The 17,094-nt window shown below is 40.5% G+C and overlaps 1 long non-coding RNA gene across 1 annotated transcript in view; it reads right to left on the bottom strand.

The window, feature by feature from the left end:
• The window catches only part of LOC138896751 (uncharacterized), a 137,485-nt gene that overhangs the window by 38,818 nt on the left and 81,573 nt on the right, over positions 1–17,094 (bottom strand). The window lies entirely within an intron of this gene.

Here is a 17,094-nt window from a genome sequence, read left to right as displayed (position 1 = left end):
TCTTTTTGCAGAAGAATATAGACAAGAATTACGCGAAAAGAGATATTTCCTCCTTTATTTGCCATTTATACACCTATTAGACAGACAAATTAGGAACTATTTTTGCCAGAAAAATTTCGGATAATATTTTCCCATCTGGTCAATGGTGCATATTAGCTAGAGTAAAATACGGTACACCCTTGTATTAACAGAGACACCCCTTGTATTTTAAAACAAAACACTTACTACCCTTGTATTATGGAAAATCCTACACAAATATTAACACCGTTAAGATTTTGTTATCCTTTTTATATAACACCTAATAATAACAAGATCCCAAGCCTTATAAATTAGACAACTTCTTCTTTTATGAGGCACACTTGTAGTTTTCAGATTTCTGTAATTACATTAAACCAATCTACAGTCCATCTGACATGCTTATTCACTTGATCTCCTAGTGATTAGCATAACTTGGTAGTCATTCTTATACAAAAAACTGTATATTTTGAAAGTTGCCTTTTAAAATGATCCTTAAAAATAACTTAATACAGTATTAAATTTCATATCAATGTATATCATACTTTCAAGACAGCTATGAAGATATAAGGAGAACAATTTGAGGTTTTTTTTATAAATGGCCAGCGTTTTACAATAACAACAACAACATACCCTGTATATTCCAACGAGTAAGATCTTGAAAGGGTAGTATATGTACGCAAACATTACCCCTATACATTAATAACAACAAGAACAACATACCCAGTATTGTTTACCCGAAAAACAGATAGCAATTGAATTTATACACGGTTCTAAGGATACGTACTATAAATTGGTACAAATAGAGAAAATATACAAATGGGTATTGAAATTAACAGTAAAGGAAATGAATGCAAACCAAACGGATGAATTAGTATTGGCCCTCGAGGAAGTTCACCCTCGAACCAAGTGAAAATTCTACTGATATATCAATAGAGTAACAAGATATTGAAAGCTGAAAGAAGGCAGTGTATTGATTTGTATTGTGTTAAAAAAATGTCCCCTTTACAAATGATCAAACCCCCTTTATATAGTAGGGAAACCTTACTCTTAATATAATTCTAAATATAATAGAGAATCCCATGATAGATTAATTAATTGGCATTTTCTTGATATGTGCCGGGATTTTCGCCGTGATTCGGGCCCCATTACGGATATTCTGGCTTTCTATCTTTTGGCTCGATAAACCTTCCTCGGTCTCGCTCGATCTCTATTTCCGGTGATTTCAAGGATTTGGTATGGTCCCTCCCAATTCAGACTCAATTTTCCTTCATTGGGATTTCGGGTATTGAGGGTGACTTTCCTTAATACTAAGTCTCCCATGTTAAAATATCGAAGATTTGCTCTTCGATTGTAGTATCTCTCGATTCACTGCTTTTGGGCGGCCAATCGAACGAGGGTGGCTTCACGCCTTTCGTCTAATAGTTCTAGGCTCGTATTCATAGCCTCATTATTTGATTCCTTTGTCGCATATCGGAGCCGGATACTCGGTTCCCCGACTTCGATAGGTATTAGAGCTTCGGCTCCATAAACTAATGAGAATGGGGTACCCCCGGTACTGGACTTTGAAGTTGTGCGGTATGCCCAAAGAACTTCGGGCAGAATTTCTTTCCATCTCCCTTTGGCGTCGGCTAGCCTCTTCTTAAGATTTTGGATGATGATTTTGTGGTCGATTTGGCTTGTACGTTCCCGCTAGGATGATAAGGCATTGATAGGATTCTTTTAATCTTATGATCTTCGAGGAATTTGGTCACTTTATTACCGATGAACTGTTTTTCGTTATCACACACAATTTCGGATGGCATCCCGAATCGACATATGATATGATCTCAAATGAAGTCGATGACTTCCTTCTCCCTAATTTTCCCGAAGGCATGTGCTTCAACCCATTTAGAAAAATAGTCAGTCATAAATAAAATAAACTGAGCTTTACCTAGTGCCTGTGGGATAGGGCCGACGATATCCATTCCCCACTTCATGAACGGCCATGGTGACAAGACCAAATGAAGCGGTTCACCGGGTTGGTGAATCATTGGTGCATGCATTTGGCATTTGTCACATTTTCGAACAAACTCTTTCGCATCTTTTCACATATCGATCGAGTAATAGCCGACTTTGATTACCTTTTGAACCAATGATTCGGTACCAGAATGATTTTCGCAAGTGCCCTCGTGAACTTACTTCAGAACATACTCGGTGTCTCCCGATCCCAGGCATATCGCTAATGGACTATCGAACATTCTTCTTAACAAGGTTCTATCTTCGAACAAGGTGAATCGTGTTGCCTTTGTATGCAGGGCCCTCGATTCCTTTGGATTTGAGGGAAGCTTTTCGATTTTCAAATACTCTTATGTATTTATTTCTCCAATCCCAAGTCAAGCTTGTGGAATTTATCTTGGCGTGGCCTTCTTCGACTACTGATCTTATGAGTTGCACGACAGCCCCCGAATTGAGCTCGTTATCCAACCGATGACCCTAAGCTTGCGAGGGCATCTGCCTCGTTATTCTGATCTCGAGGCACTTGTTGCAAAGTCCACTCCTTAAATTGGCGTAAAGTTTCTTGTAACTTATCTAAGTATATTTGCATTTGTTCTTCTCCTAACATCGAAGGTTCTGTTAACCTGATTCACCACAAGGAGGGAATCGCATTTGGCTTAGATCACCTCCGCTCCTAAGCCCTTGGCGAGTTCGAGACCTGCAATCATGGCCTCGTATTCGGCCTCATTGTTAGTCAACTTCACAGTTCTAATATATTGTCTAACCACGTTACCTGTGGGTGATTTTAGTACGATGCCGAGTCCGAACCCTTTCGCGTTCGAAGCACCGTCCGTGAAGAGGGTCCAGACTCGTGAGGCCATACCCGAATTTATCAATAGCTCTCTCTCGACTTTGGGTACTTTGGTTGGCGTGAAGTTAGATACGAAGTCTTCCAAAATTTGAGACTTAATTGTTGTTCGGGGTCGATATTCAATATCATACCCGTTGATTTCTACGGCCCATTTGGCCAACCGTCCTGAAAGCTCGGGTTTATGCAAAATATTTCGAAGTGGATAAGTTGTTATAACACATATGGGGTGACATTGAAAGTATAGTTTTAGTTTTTTAGAGGCGCTTATCAAGGCGAGCGCTAACTTTTCTAGGTGGGGATATATAGTTTTGGCCTCACCTAAGGTTCGGTTGACATAATAAATAGGGAATTGCCTATCTCGTTCTTCTCAAACTAGGACTCAACTTACTGCTACCTCCGATACTTCCAAATACAAGTAAAGTTGTTCGTCCGCCCTCGACGTGTGAAGCAACGACGAGTTCGACAAGTATCGTTTAAGTTCTTCCAAGGTCTGCTGGCATTCCGAGGTCCATCTGAAATTATTTTTCTTCTTTAGCAACGAGAAAAATTGATGTCCCTTATCGGAGGACCTCTAGATGAATCGCCTCAGGGCGGCCATGCGCCCGGTTAATCTCTGCACAGCCTTCATGCTATCCACCACTGTGATGCCATCGATAGCTTCGATTTTGTTGGGATTAATCTCGATTCCTTGGTTGGATACCATGAATGAGAGAAATTTGCCTGATCCGACCCCAAATGTGCATTATTCCGGGTTCAACTTCATGTTGTATTTCCTTAATATACTGAGAGTTACCTACAAATGCTTCAAATGGTCCTCTGCTCACAGGGACTTAACTAACATATCATCAATGTAAACTTCCATAGATTTCCCTATTTATTCTTCGAACATCCGATTTACTAGGTGTTGATAAGTGGCATAAGCATTTTTTAAATCCAAATGGCATTACATTGTAGTAGTAGGTACCATATTTTGTGATGAAAGAGATCTTTTCCTGATTATTCATGTTTATCTGTATTTGATTGTACTCGGAATAGGCATCGAGAAAACTAAGGATCTCGTGGACGGCCGTGGCATCGATCATGCGATCGATATTAGGCAAAGAAAAAGAATCCTTGGGGCATGATTTATTTAAATCCTTGTAAGTTTGTTTCCTTTTTTAGGGACTACTACTACGTTTGCTAACCATTCGGGGTATTTTACTTCACGAATGGACCCTCTTGGTTACCTCGTCTTTGACGAAATCATGTTTGACCTCGGACTGGGGTCTTCTTTTTTGCTTCATCGGGTAGAACTTCGGGTCCAAGCTTAGTTTATGAGTGGTGATTTCTGGTGGGATCCCTGTCATGGCAAGATAGGACCAATCGAAACAATTCATGTCAACTATAAGAAATTGAATAAGCTTTTTCCTGAGCTCAGGATTTAACCCCGTGCTCAGGTATAGCTTTCGTTCGGGCAGAGGTTCGATTACTATGATTTGCTCCAGCTCTTCGACTATGGATTTTGTAGTGTCAGAATCATCGGGGACTATGAAGGATCGAGGGACACCATAATCGTCATCTTCGTCAGTCCCCTGCTTCTCAAGTTGGGTCGAGGCCGGTGTTTGTGATTGCTATTTGGCCTCCTATTTTCCGCTCGAATTTGACCCCTTCATTGATGATAGTGACGATATCAGAATCACTTCGTCAATGGCAAACATTTTCTTTGTGGCGGGCTGCTCCCCGTAGACTATTTTAATTCCCTATGGTATTGGGAATTTTAGAACTTGGTGAAGGGTCGAGGGTACTGCTCTCATGTTGTGGATCTATGGTCTCCTGAACAGGGCATTATACCTCATGTCGCCTTCGATCACATGGAACTTCGTCTCTTGGATGGTCCCGTCCATGTATACTAGCAAAGTTATCTCGCCCTTAGTAGTTTTCACATACCATGTTGAATCTATTTAGCACCAGGGTCGCGAGGCACAACATGGTCTTGTAGGCCGAGTTACTCTACGACCCTCGATCGAATGATGTTGGCCGAACTACCTGGATCAATTAACACACACTTAACTTGAGTTTTATTCATGAGTACAAATATTACCAGTGCATTGTTGTGGGGCTGCATAATTCCATCTGCGTCTTCGTCATTGAAGGACAAGGTTCCTTTAGGTATGTAATCTTGAGCCCGAGATCGCTTCTCCCTTATGATCGACCCCTTAGTGCATTTTAACACTGGTCCTTGGGGTGCATCGATCCCTCCGACGATCATGTGAATAATGTGTTGCGGTTCTTCTTGCTCGTTTTGCCTATTAAACTCCCTGTTTTTGATATGATTCATGGCTCAATCACTTAAAAACTCCCGAAGGTGATCTTCATTGAATAACCGAGCCACTTCTTCTCTCAACTGCCTGCAATCTTTCGTTCTGTGGCCATGGGTGCCATGATACTTGCATACTTGATTGGGATTTCTCTGGGCTGGATCGGTCTGCATAGGTATCATGTCACCCAGACCGATGGGACGTGACGAGTGCCCGACTTATACCTATCGAACACCCCTAAGCATTCGTCTAAGATATAAACATGAAATAAGTGTAGGTCATGCATAACGTCTGGAAATAAACTACTGGTTCATATGAACACCATACGTGGAAAAACATGCCCAAAAGACATATATATATATATATACAGAATACGGTAGGGCGAGCCGACAAGGCCACATACTATATAACTATACTTGAATGTCTACATACCTCTAATAGAGTGTACAACTGTATAAAGGATGGGACTGGGCCCCGTCATACCCATAGGTATACAAAAGTATCGTACCAAAACTCAGTAGCAGCTCCGGATCAAATGGAGCAAACTAACTCTCGCCGAGCAAGGATCCTAAGATGGGGGACCGTCAATCTATCTACCTGTACCTGCGGGCATGAAACGCAGTGTCCCCAGGCAAAAGGGACGTCAGTACGAATAATGTACTAAGTATGTAAGGCATGAAAATCAGTACATAAAAGACATAGATGAAATATGGAGTAAAGAATTCCACATGTGAGTCTAAATAACTTTGTGAATCCTGAAACATTTATAATGTCATGCACGTGCATGTAAATGTCGTGCCATGCATAGGTATAGGTGTACATAACATCATCAAGCCTCTGAGAGCAACCCATCATATCATCTCGGCCACTATGGGTAAAATCATCAACATATACCAGCTGATCAGGTGGTGTGTATATAACGTTGTAACCTTTTCCCATATCCCATATACATATAATATACGTGTATATAACTCCATCTGGTCATGGGTCAATGTACATGTATAAATAAATGAAATGCGTAAGAAGTACGTTCGTAAGATCTTTCGGTATGTCATAAAATCAATATGCCTTCGATTAATATCATGAAATAAACTTTATCAACTTACATATTTTCTGAGAACCATGAACAAATGATAGAATAATAGGACACATGGGGAATCAAGAACATAAGCACTTCTAGTACTTCTATGAATAGAGTCATTTATGAAAGTTGTGCATTTGCTCGTTTCCTTTGTATCATATGGATCATGCCAAAAGGAAAGAAGGGATAGCCTTAGCATACCTTAAGTCGTCAATGCAACTCAACAACAAGCTTATGACAACTAGTGTGCCAACCATATAACAAAGAAATACGTGTACAACTTAGATGGCAGTAGTATATTACATATCTCAAACGATAACTCGATTCTAAAATAAAACGGGCAGCATTTCCCATGATTTTACTGCTCCCTCAAGCCTACTATAGGCGAGATACAAACATAATACTCAGAAACGCAAAATCAACCTAATTACAATTCAGGACCTTCAATAGAACAAAAACCCTAAATATACCATAATACACCCAATCAACAAGTTATCAATTAGCGTGTAACTACAACGACGAGCGACTAACCTACTACCCTACCACATGTGGCATTTCTCTATGCCCTTTTATCCTTCCAAACTCCATAAATCAACAGCACAACAGAAATCCCAAAACAACATGAAACAACCCACAAAATAGTCCACTACAAGTCAAATAACTCGAAGTCACGGCTTCCGATCACCGTCCCGTGAGGTCTATCTATTAGGAAATGAATTTATCAACCTTTCTTGATATTTTAAAGCTTAAATACAGAAATTAGGAATTTTATTAACTATTAAATACATTCTAAAACTCAAACTACAAAGAAAAAGAGAGACGATATAACAATACTTACGTGGTAGGGATCGTTCTGATGTTATCGCTTCTCGATTTCGTACCCGGGATGTTAGTATTCTTTGAAACACTATTAGAGAGCTCAAGGATAGGTTTTTTGGTGTTCTCTGGTCGTTTTTTATGTAAAAATAAAGAGAGAGACGAGTTAAGACATATATATCAACTTTTGAAAAGTCAAAGAGGTGCTAGCTTGGCACCCTCTCATTCGCCTATCTTCTGACGCTTAGATCTTTTTATCCGAATGTCGTATGAATAAACGGTTAAGTGCGTTGGAAACTACATTCCAATACCTTCAATTTTGTGTATAATATGTCCCAAAAAGACCTCATATAGAACACGAAATATATTTCTCAAAAATCTCTGTTACAAGGAAAATCCTTGGTCGGTTTTTTCGCAATTTTAATCCGATTTTTTCCAAATTTTATATTTTTTTATCCAAACATCATATATAGTCATACTGTGACTCTAAACCCATTTAAATCATGATTAGCAAGTCTCATATTCATTATACGTCACCTTGGGACGCACAAGGTGTAACAATCTTCCCCTCTTAGAAACATTCGTCCTCGAATGTTAAACTCCCAGAGATTTATAGAAATTTTGGCAGAGTCTCATCTGTAATAGTACCACTACCAACCTGTCAGACAGAAAATCCAACAATACAAAACCACACAGGGCCACAATCATCAATAACACCAATGGCCTCACACAACCAATGACAATAACGAACATAAGAATCAAGTACCATATACGTACCTAAGATTGTGATGTCTCAGTCTGATCCTCCTCAGGAAGCGGAAACAAATGAGGATACCTAGACTTCATGTCTTCTTCAACTTCCCAAGTCATCTCCTCCACATTATTGTTCCTCCAAAGTACTTTAACAGAAGCTACGTCCTTAGTTCTCAATCTCCGAACTTGTCTATCTAGTATAGCAATGAGAGCTTCCTCATATGATAGCTTCTCTATGACCTGAACATCATCAACTGGAACGACTCTAGAAGGATCTCCAATATACTTGCGGAGCATAGACACGTGAAAAACTGGATGTACTGACTCAAAGTTGGAATGCAAGTCTAACTCATATGCTACCTGGCCTACTCGGCGTATGATCTTATAAGGTCCAATGTACTGAGGGCTAAGCTTTCCTTTCTTACCGAATCTCATAATGCCTTTCATTGGTGATACCTTTAGGAATGCCCAGTCATCTACCTGAAACTCCAAGTCTTGTCATCGATTATATGCATAGGACTTCTGACGACTCTAAGCTGCTAATAGCCTTTCCCGTATAAGCTTAATCTTCTCAATTGCCTGTTGTACCAACTCTGGTCCTACTAACTTAGTTTCCCTAACCTCGAGCCATCCAATATGTGACCTACACTTTCGTCTATAAAGAGCTTCGTATGGAGTCATTTGAATGCTAGAATGATAACTATTATTATATGCGAACTCAATAAGTGGGAGATGATCATCCCAGCTACCCCCGAAGTCCATCACACAAGCATGTAGCATATCTTTCAGTGTCTGAATAGTACGCTCAGCCTGACTGTCTATCTGGGGATGAAATATTGTACTAAGACTTACCTGAGTCCCCAATTCTTTTTGGAAGGACCTCCAGAAATTAGCTGTAAACTAAGCACCTCTATCTGAGATAATAGATATAGAGACACCATGAAGTCGTACTATCTCATTAATGTAAATCCTTGCATAATCCTCTGCTGAATACGTAGTCCTGACAGGCAAAAAATGGGCTGATTTTGTAAGTCTATCAATAATAACATATAGAATCGAACTTACACTGGGTACGAGGTAAGCCTATGATGAAATCCATATTAATCACTTTCTATTTCCAAGTCGGAATCTCTATAGCCTGCAATAATCCACCAGGTTTCTAATGCTCAATCTTAACCTGCTGACAATTAGGGCACTGAGCAACAAACTCTGTTATATCCTTCTTCATTCCGTCCCATCAGTATATTCCCCTGATATCATGATACATCTTCGTCTCTCCTAGATGAATAGAATAACGAGAATAGTGAGCTTCTCCCATAACCTGTTGGCGCAACCCTGGCACATTAGGAACACATAATCGATCTCTATATCTAAGGACTCCATCTCATGTAATCTCCAATGGTGTCTTCTCCTTTTGAGGGCTTGTATCTCTGTAGTGAGCTAGCACAGGATCTTCATACTACGTTCCTTCACTTCAGTTACTAGAGAGAATGTTGCCGTGTCCTGAATAAGAACTACGGTACCACCTGAATCTAGTAATCGAACTCCAAGATTAGCTAGTTGATGAATCTCACGAGCTATCGCACTCTTCTCTGACTTCTCTGACTGTAAATATGATAAGCTACCCATAGATCTACGACTGAGGGTGTCAGCTACTACATTCGCCTTTCCTAGATGGTATAAAATATCAATATCATAGTCTTTTAGTAGCTCCAACCATCGCCTCTGACGTAAATTCAATTCCTTTTGCTTGAATATATACTGAAGTCTCTTATGGTCTGTATAAATATCAACATGAATGCCTTACAAATAGTGCCTCCACATCTTTAGTGCATGAATCACCGCGGCTAACTCTAAATCGTGGGTCGGGTAATTCTTCTTGTGGTTTCTTAATTATCTAGAGGCGTAAGCGATAATCTTACCATGCTGCATCAATACACAACCCAATCCAATGCCCGAAGCATCACAATAGATAGCATAACCATCGGTCCCTTCTGGAAGTGTCAGAACTAGTGCTGAAGTCAATCTATCCTTCTGGAAACTCCGGTCACAAGCATCAGTCCACTGAAACTTGGTTGCCTTATGAGTCAACTTTGTCAATGGTGATGAAATGGAAGAAAACCCCTCTACAAATCTCATGTAATAACCTGCCAAACCCAGGAAGCTACGAACCTCTATCGGTGTCGTGGGTCTAAGCCAAGTCTTCACTGCCTTAATCTTTTGTGTATCGACCCGGATACCCTCATCTGAAATAATATGACCAATGAAGGCTACAAAATTCAAGCAGAATTCACATTTAGAGAATTTTGCATACAACTTCCTTTCTTGTAGATTTCTGAGCATAGTACGCAAATGATATGCATGCTCAGCCTCTGAACAAGAATAAACCAAAATATCGTCTATAAATACAATCACGAACAAATCTAGAAATGGCCTGAACACACGGTTCATCAAGTCTGTGAATACCACTGGGACATTGGTCAAACCGAACGACATAACACGAAACTCAAAGTGCCCGTATCTGGTCCTGAATGCTATCTTCAGAATATCTTTCTCTCTAACCCTTACCTGATGGTATCCCGACCTCAAGTCTATCTTCGAGAAACACCTGGCACCATGCAACTGATCAAATAAATCATCAATCCTCGGGAGGGGGTACTTATTCTTGATTGTCGCCTTATTCAACTGTCTGTAATCAATATACATCCGTAAGGAACCATCTTTCTTTCTCACAAATAACATAGGTTCTCCTCACGGTGATGTACTCGATCTGATAAAGCCTTTTTCAAGCAAATTCCTCAGTTGTTCTTTCAACTCTCTCAGCTCTGCAGGTGTCATTTTATAAGGAGGAATAGATATCGACTGAGTATCTGGTAATGTGTCAATAGCAAACTCAATCTCCTGCTCTGGCGGAAGGCCTGGAAGCTCATCGGGAAAAATATCGGGAAACTCATTAACCACCGGGATAGATTGAAGGGTCGGTGACTTTGCTTTCACATCCTGTACCCGAACTAAGTGATAAATATAGCCCTTTCTGATCATCTTACTTGCCTTGAGATAGGAAATAAACCTACCTCTCGGCGATGCAGTATTACCTTTCCACTCTAGAATTGGCTCCCCTGGAAACTAGGACTGAACTATCTTTGATCTACAATCAACGTTAGCATAACAAGAAACCAACCAATCCATACCCATTATAATATCAAAGTCCACCATATCTAACTCAATCAGGTCTGCAACTGTAGAACGACTATGAACTACTACTATACGGTCTTTTATATACCCGTCTAGCTATCACTAGATCCCCAATAGGTGTAGACACCTCAAAGGTTCAATCAACTCAGGTTCTATCCCAAACTTACTAGCAACCAACAGAGTGACGTACGATAAGGTGGAACCTGGATCAATCAATGCATATACATCATATGAGGAGACTGATAATATACTTGTAACAACATCAGGTGATGACTCATGATCCTGTCGACCCGCTAAGGCATAGATACGGTTTTGAGGACCGCTCGAGCTAGATGCTCCATTTCTGTCTCTACCACGACCAGTTGGTGCCTGTGAACCTTGCCCAGGGGGGCGTACTGATGATGACGAACTGGGTACAGATCTCGCTGGATGAACTATACCTATACCACCACTCGTCGGACAATCTCTCATAACGTGACCTGGATAACCACAAGTATAACAAACACCCAACCCTACAAGGCACTGCCCGACATGCTGCTTACCACACTGAGCACATCGTGGCAAGGGTGGCTTCATCTGACTTGACTCACCCCTATACTGAGAACTAGAGGCCCCTGAAACTCTGACTGGGCCCTGAATATGTGGAACGATCAAATCTCCTACCGGCAAACTAAGGGGGTGCACTAGCCAATGGCTGGGCTGGATACCTCAAGTACTGTTGTCTCTAACCACCTCGAAACTCACCATAAGGACCTGAAGATCTCGCTCTCTTACTCTGGCCCCTATCATGCTCACGATTGGCCTTCTTCTTCTGCTTACGCTCTCTACACCCTGAGTGTATACCTGAATACGAGAAATATCAATGCCTGGATAAAGTGATACCGACATACAGTCATTGAGCAGGTGCGGCTCTAACCCCATTACGAACCGGTGAACCTGATCTTCCATCTTAGATACAATAGTGGGAGCATACCTAGCCAAAGAAACAAACTGAAGGCTGTACTCCCGAACACTCATATTACCCTGTCGAAGGCTCAAGAACCTATCAACTCTAGCCTGTCTAAGCTCTGGTAGCATATAATTACAAAGAAATGCCTCTGTAAACACCCACCATACTGCTGGAAGAACATCCTCACCTCTGGATAACTCCCAAGACTCGTACTAATTAATTGCAATGTCCCGAAGTCTATAAGAAGCTAGCTCAACTGACTCAGTCGTAGTGGCCTTCATTACACTCAAAGTCCTCTGCATCCTATCAATAAATTCTTGAGGGTTATCGTTTGGATCTGCTCCAGTGAATACAGGAGGGTCCAAATTAATGAAATCGCGAACCCTCGCACTGATGGCCCTATCTGCATGACCGATACCTACCTCCTGGCGTCGAACCTGTACGACTACTAATCGAGTCAATAGATGAATAACATCTCTCATCTCCTGACCCGGTGCATCTGGCTGAGGAGCTGGGGGTACTGGAGCGGGTGCTGGAGTTGGTGCTCCTTGGATCTCCTCTGGAGAGGGCAGGATATGTGAAGTCTGAGATGGAGTCTCACTATGCGACTCTCCCCGAGACCTGGTAACTCGTGGCGCTCTATTTGTAGTCTCATCATCCACGGATTTGCCTTTCTGGGCGGCTGTAGCCTTCTTGGGCATCGCTGAAAACATAACATATCGTTAGGAAAATGAATTCTTATATCACACGATCTAGATAAGAAGGGAAGGTAACATCATATATGTCCTACAACCTCCTATTTTAAGTGTGGTGCACAACACACTCATAAACAAGACTCTACTAGACACGGTCTGTAGACAACTCTGGGATGGAACTGTTATGATACCACTTTTGTCATGACCCAAATCGATGGGACGTGACGAGTGCCCGAGTTCTACCTATCGAACACCCCTAAGCATTCATCTAAGATATAAACATGAAATAAGTGTAGGTCATGCATAACGTCTGGAAATAAATTACTGGTTCATATGAACAACATACGTGGGAAAACATGCCCAAAAGACATATATACATACATATATATATATATGTATAAAACTATACATGACTGTCTATAGACCTCTAATAGAGTGTACAACTATATAAAGGACGGGACTGGGCCTCGGCATACCCATATGTATACAAAAGTATCGTACCAAAACTCAATAGCAGCTCCGGATCAAATGGAGCACACCAACTCTCGTTGAGCAAGGATCCTAAGATGGGGATCGTCAGTGTGTCTACCTGCACTTGTGGGCATGAAACGCAACGTCCCCAGGCAAAAGGGACGTCAGTATGAATAATGTACTAAGTGTGTAAGGCATGAAAATCAGTACATAAAAGACATAAATGAAACATGGAGTAAAGAATTCCACATGTGAGTCTAAATAAATTTGTGAATCTTGAAACATTTATAATGTCATGCACGTGCGTGTAAATGTCGTATCATGCATAGGTATAGGTATACATAACATCATCAAGCCTCTGAGGGCATCCTATCATATCATCTCGGCCACTATGGGCAAAATCATCAACATATATCAGCCGATCAGGTGGTGGTGCATATATAATGCCATAACCTTTTCCCATATCCCATATACATATAATATACGCGTATATAACACCATCTGGTCATGGGTCAATGTACATGTATCACTGAATGAAATGCATAAGAAGTATGTTCGTAAGATCTTTCGGTATGTCATAAAATCAATATGCCTTCGATTAATATCATGAAATAAACTTTTCAACTTACGTATTTTCTGAGACCCATGAACAGATGATAGAATAATAGGACACATGTGGAATCAAGAACATAGGCACTTCTAGTACTTCTATGAATAGAGTCATTTATGAAAGTTGTGCATTTGCTCGTTTCGTTTGTATCGTATGGATCATGCCAAAAGGAAAGAAGGGATAGCCTTAGCATACCTCAAGTCGTTAATGCAACTCAACAACAAGCTTATGACAACTAGCGTGCCAACCATATAACAAAGAAATATGTGTACAACTTAGATGGCTGTAGTATATTACATATCTCAAACAATAACTCGATTCTAAAATAAAACGGGCAGTATTTCCCATGATTTTACTGCTCCCTCAAGCCTACTATAGGCGAGATACAAACATAATACAATCATAAACTCAAAACCAACCTAATTACAATTTGGGACCTTCAATAGAACAAAACCCCCAAATATATCATAATACACCCAATCAACAAGTTATCAATTAGCGTGTAACTATAATGACGAGCGACCAACCTACTACCCTACCACATGTGGCATTTATCCACGCCCTTTTATCCTTCCAAACTCCATAAATCAATAGCACAATAGACAGCCCAAAAATAACACGAAACAACCCACAAAACAGTCCACTACAAGTCAAATAACTCGAATTCACGGCTTCCGATCACCGTCCCGTGAGGTCTAACTATTAGAAAACGAATTTATCAAACTTTCTTGATATTTTTAAGCTTAAATAAAGAAATTAGAAATTTTATTAACTATTAAATACATTCCAAAACTCAATCTACAAAGAAAAATAGAGGCGATATAGCGATACTTATGTCGTAGGGATCGTTCTGATGTTATCGCTTCTCGATTTCGTACTCGAGATGTTAGTATTCTTTGAAACACTATTAGAGAGCTCAAGGACAAGTTTTATGGTGTTCTCTGGTTGGGTTTTATGTAAAAATGAAGAGAGAGATAAGTTAAGACATATATATTAACTTTTGAAAAGTCAAAGAGGTGCTAGCTTGGCACCCTCTCATTCGTCCATCTTTCGACGCTTATATTTTTTTTATCCGGATGTCGTATAAACGAACGGTTAAGAGCATTGGAAACTAAATTCCAAGACCTTAAATTTAGTATATAATATGTCCCAAAAGACCTCATATATCATACGAAAGTTATTTCTCAAAAAGCTTTGTTACAGGGCAAAACCTTAGTTGGTTTTTTCGCAACTTTAATCCGATTTTGCCCAAACTTTATATTTTTTATCCAAATAACATATATAGTCATATCGTGACTTTAAACTCATTTAAATCATGATTAATAAGTCTAATATTCATTATACATCACCTTGGGACACACAAGATGTAACAATAGGTAGAGGCCACTTAGTATCTTTGATGCGTCCGATAGCCGATACGATGGCGGATGCATCAATATTGAAGTTATATTCCGAAAATTGCGGTGCTTCCTTAGGTTCGGTATGCCTGTCAAAACTATTCTTGCTCATGAGCCTTCGAGATCCCTGGTCTCGATCATTTCTCCTTTCACCTCGTACGGAGTTGTGCCCAGGTCCGTTGCTCCTACGATCTCTATTATATGGCAGGTATCAATCCATGTTCAACCTTGATTCTCGATCGACGTCCCTTTTGGTAATGGATCTGGAAGGAGCCCCAGCTGGTCGTCTTCGACTCTAATCTTCGATTGATATCAATTATGTATATCGGCCCAGGTAACAGTCGGGTACTCAATCAAGTTCTGCTTCAACTGTTGTGAAGCCACTGAGCTTCATTTATTTAGTCCTTGGTTGAAAGATTGAACGACCCAATCGTCGGTGACCCGTGGTAGGTCCATTCATTCCATTTGGAAACGAGATACAAATTCTCTCAGCATTTCGTTATCTTTCTGCTTTACCTTGAAAAGGTCTGGCTTCCTAGTCTCGACCTTTATGGCTCCAGCGTGTGCTTTTACAAATAAATCTGCAAGCATGGAAAAAGAATCGATAGAGTTAGGTGGTAAATTATGGTACCATATCATCGCTCCTTTCGATAGGGTTTCCCCAAATATTTTCAGTAAAACAAACTCGATCTCGTCGTCTTCCAAGTCGTTTTCGTTGTACTTTGGTATCTCGAGCATACGAAATTTTTTAGGGATTGACTTTGGGGCCGTGCTCGGAGGAAAAGACTTCTGCACGAACTTCTTTTAATCCAGTCCCTTTAGTATCGGGGGTGCCCCAGGGATTTGGTCTACCCTGAAATTATAAGTTTCGACTTTTTATCGTTTGCTTCGATCTAATTTTCCCCTGACTCTATCCACCTTGTCAGTTCCTCGAGCATTTTTGTATAATTTCGGGGTTAGTCCCCGATTCTTGCTCGTTTGACCTTACCACGACTGGCCCCGTTCTGTGAGTGACTTCTTGTGGTGGACCGGGCTCAGCCCTGCTCGGCGCCTAGGTTTTGCTCTGCAACTGAGCTATCGCCACGTGTTGAGCTTGAAGCATTTCGAAGATCATACGCATGATGATCCTGTCTTCTCCTATATTTTGGGTATTTCGAACTGCAGATCGGGTCCCACCATGGATGCTATTTTTGGGACCGGAGTGTTGGTTTTGTTCGATTGTGACATGTAAATTAACGTCAATCGGATCCACGACCGGAGTCCCAACGGGGTCAGCGGGTGGCCTTTCATCCCCAGGCGTCACGTTGTTATTCTCTCCTTGATAGGAAGATTCGTTGTCGATATGTAGGGGCAATAATTGAGAGTTCGTCATTTTTAGCCATAAATCAAAGATATTTCCAAGAGAAAGCGTAAAATAGTGTGTTTTATAGATATTTGTATCAAATAACCACTATTATCCTTAGTCCCACGGTGGGCGCCAAACTGTTTACCCGAAAAATGAATAACAATTGAATTTATATGTGGTTCTAAGGATACGTAGTATAAATTAGTACAAATAGAGAAAATATACAAATGGGTATTGAAATTAACTGTAAAGGAAATGAATGCAAACCAAACTGATGAATTAGCCTTGACCCTCGAGGAAGTTCATCCTCGAACCAAGTGAAAATTCTACTGATGTATAAATAGAGTAACAAGATATTGAAAGCTGAAAGAAGGCAGTGTATTGCTTTGTATTGTGTTAAAAAAATGTCCCTTTTACAAATGATCAAACCCTCTTTATATAGTAGGGAAGTCCTACTCTTAATATGATTCTAAATATAGTAGGGAATCCCATGATAGATTAATTAATTAGCTTTTCCTTGATATGTGTCGGAATTTCCGCCGTGATTCGGGCTCCATTATGGATATTTCGGCTTTCTGTCTTTTGGCTCGATAAACCTTCCTCGGTCTCGCTCGATCTCTAT

This window comes from Nicotiana tomentosiformis, chromosome 8 (genome assembly GCF_000390325.3).
Source record: "Nicotiana tomentosiformis chromosome 8, ASM39032v3, whole genome shotgun sequence".
Taxonomy (NCBI): Eukaryota; Viridiplantae; Streptophyta; class Magnoliopsida; order Solanales; family Solanaceae; genus Nicotiana; species Nicotiana tomentosiformis.
Note: the sequence above shows the minus strand (reverse complement) of the source record. Positions and strands in the feature narration are given on the sequence as shown.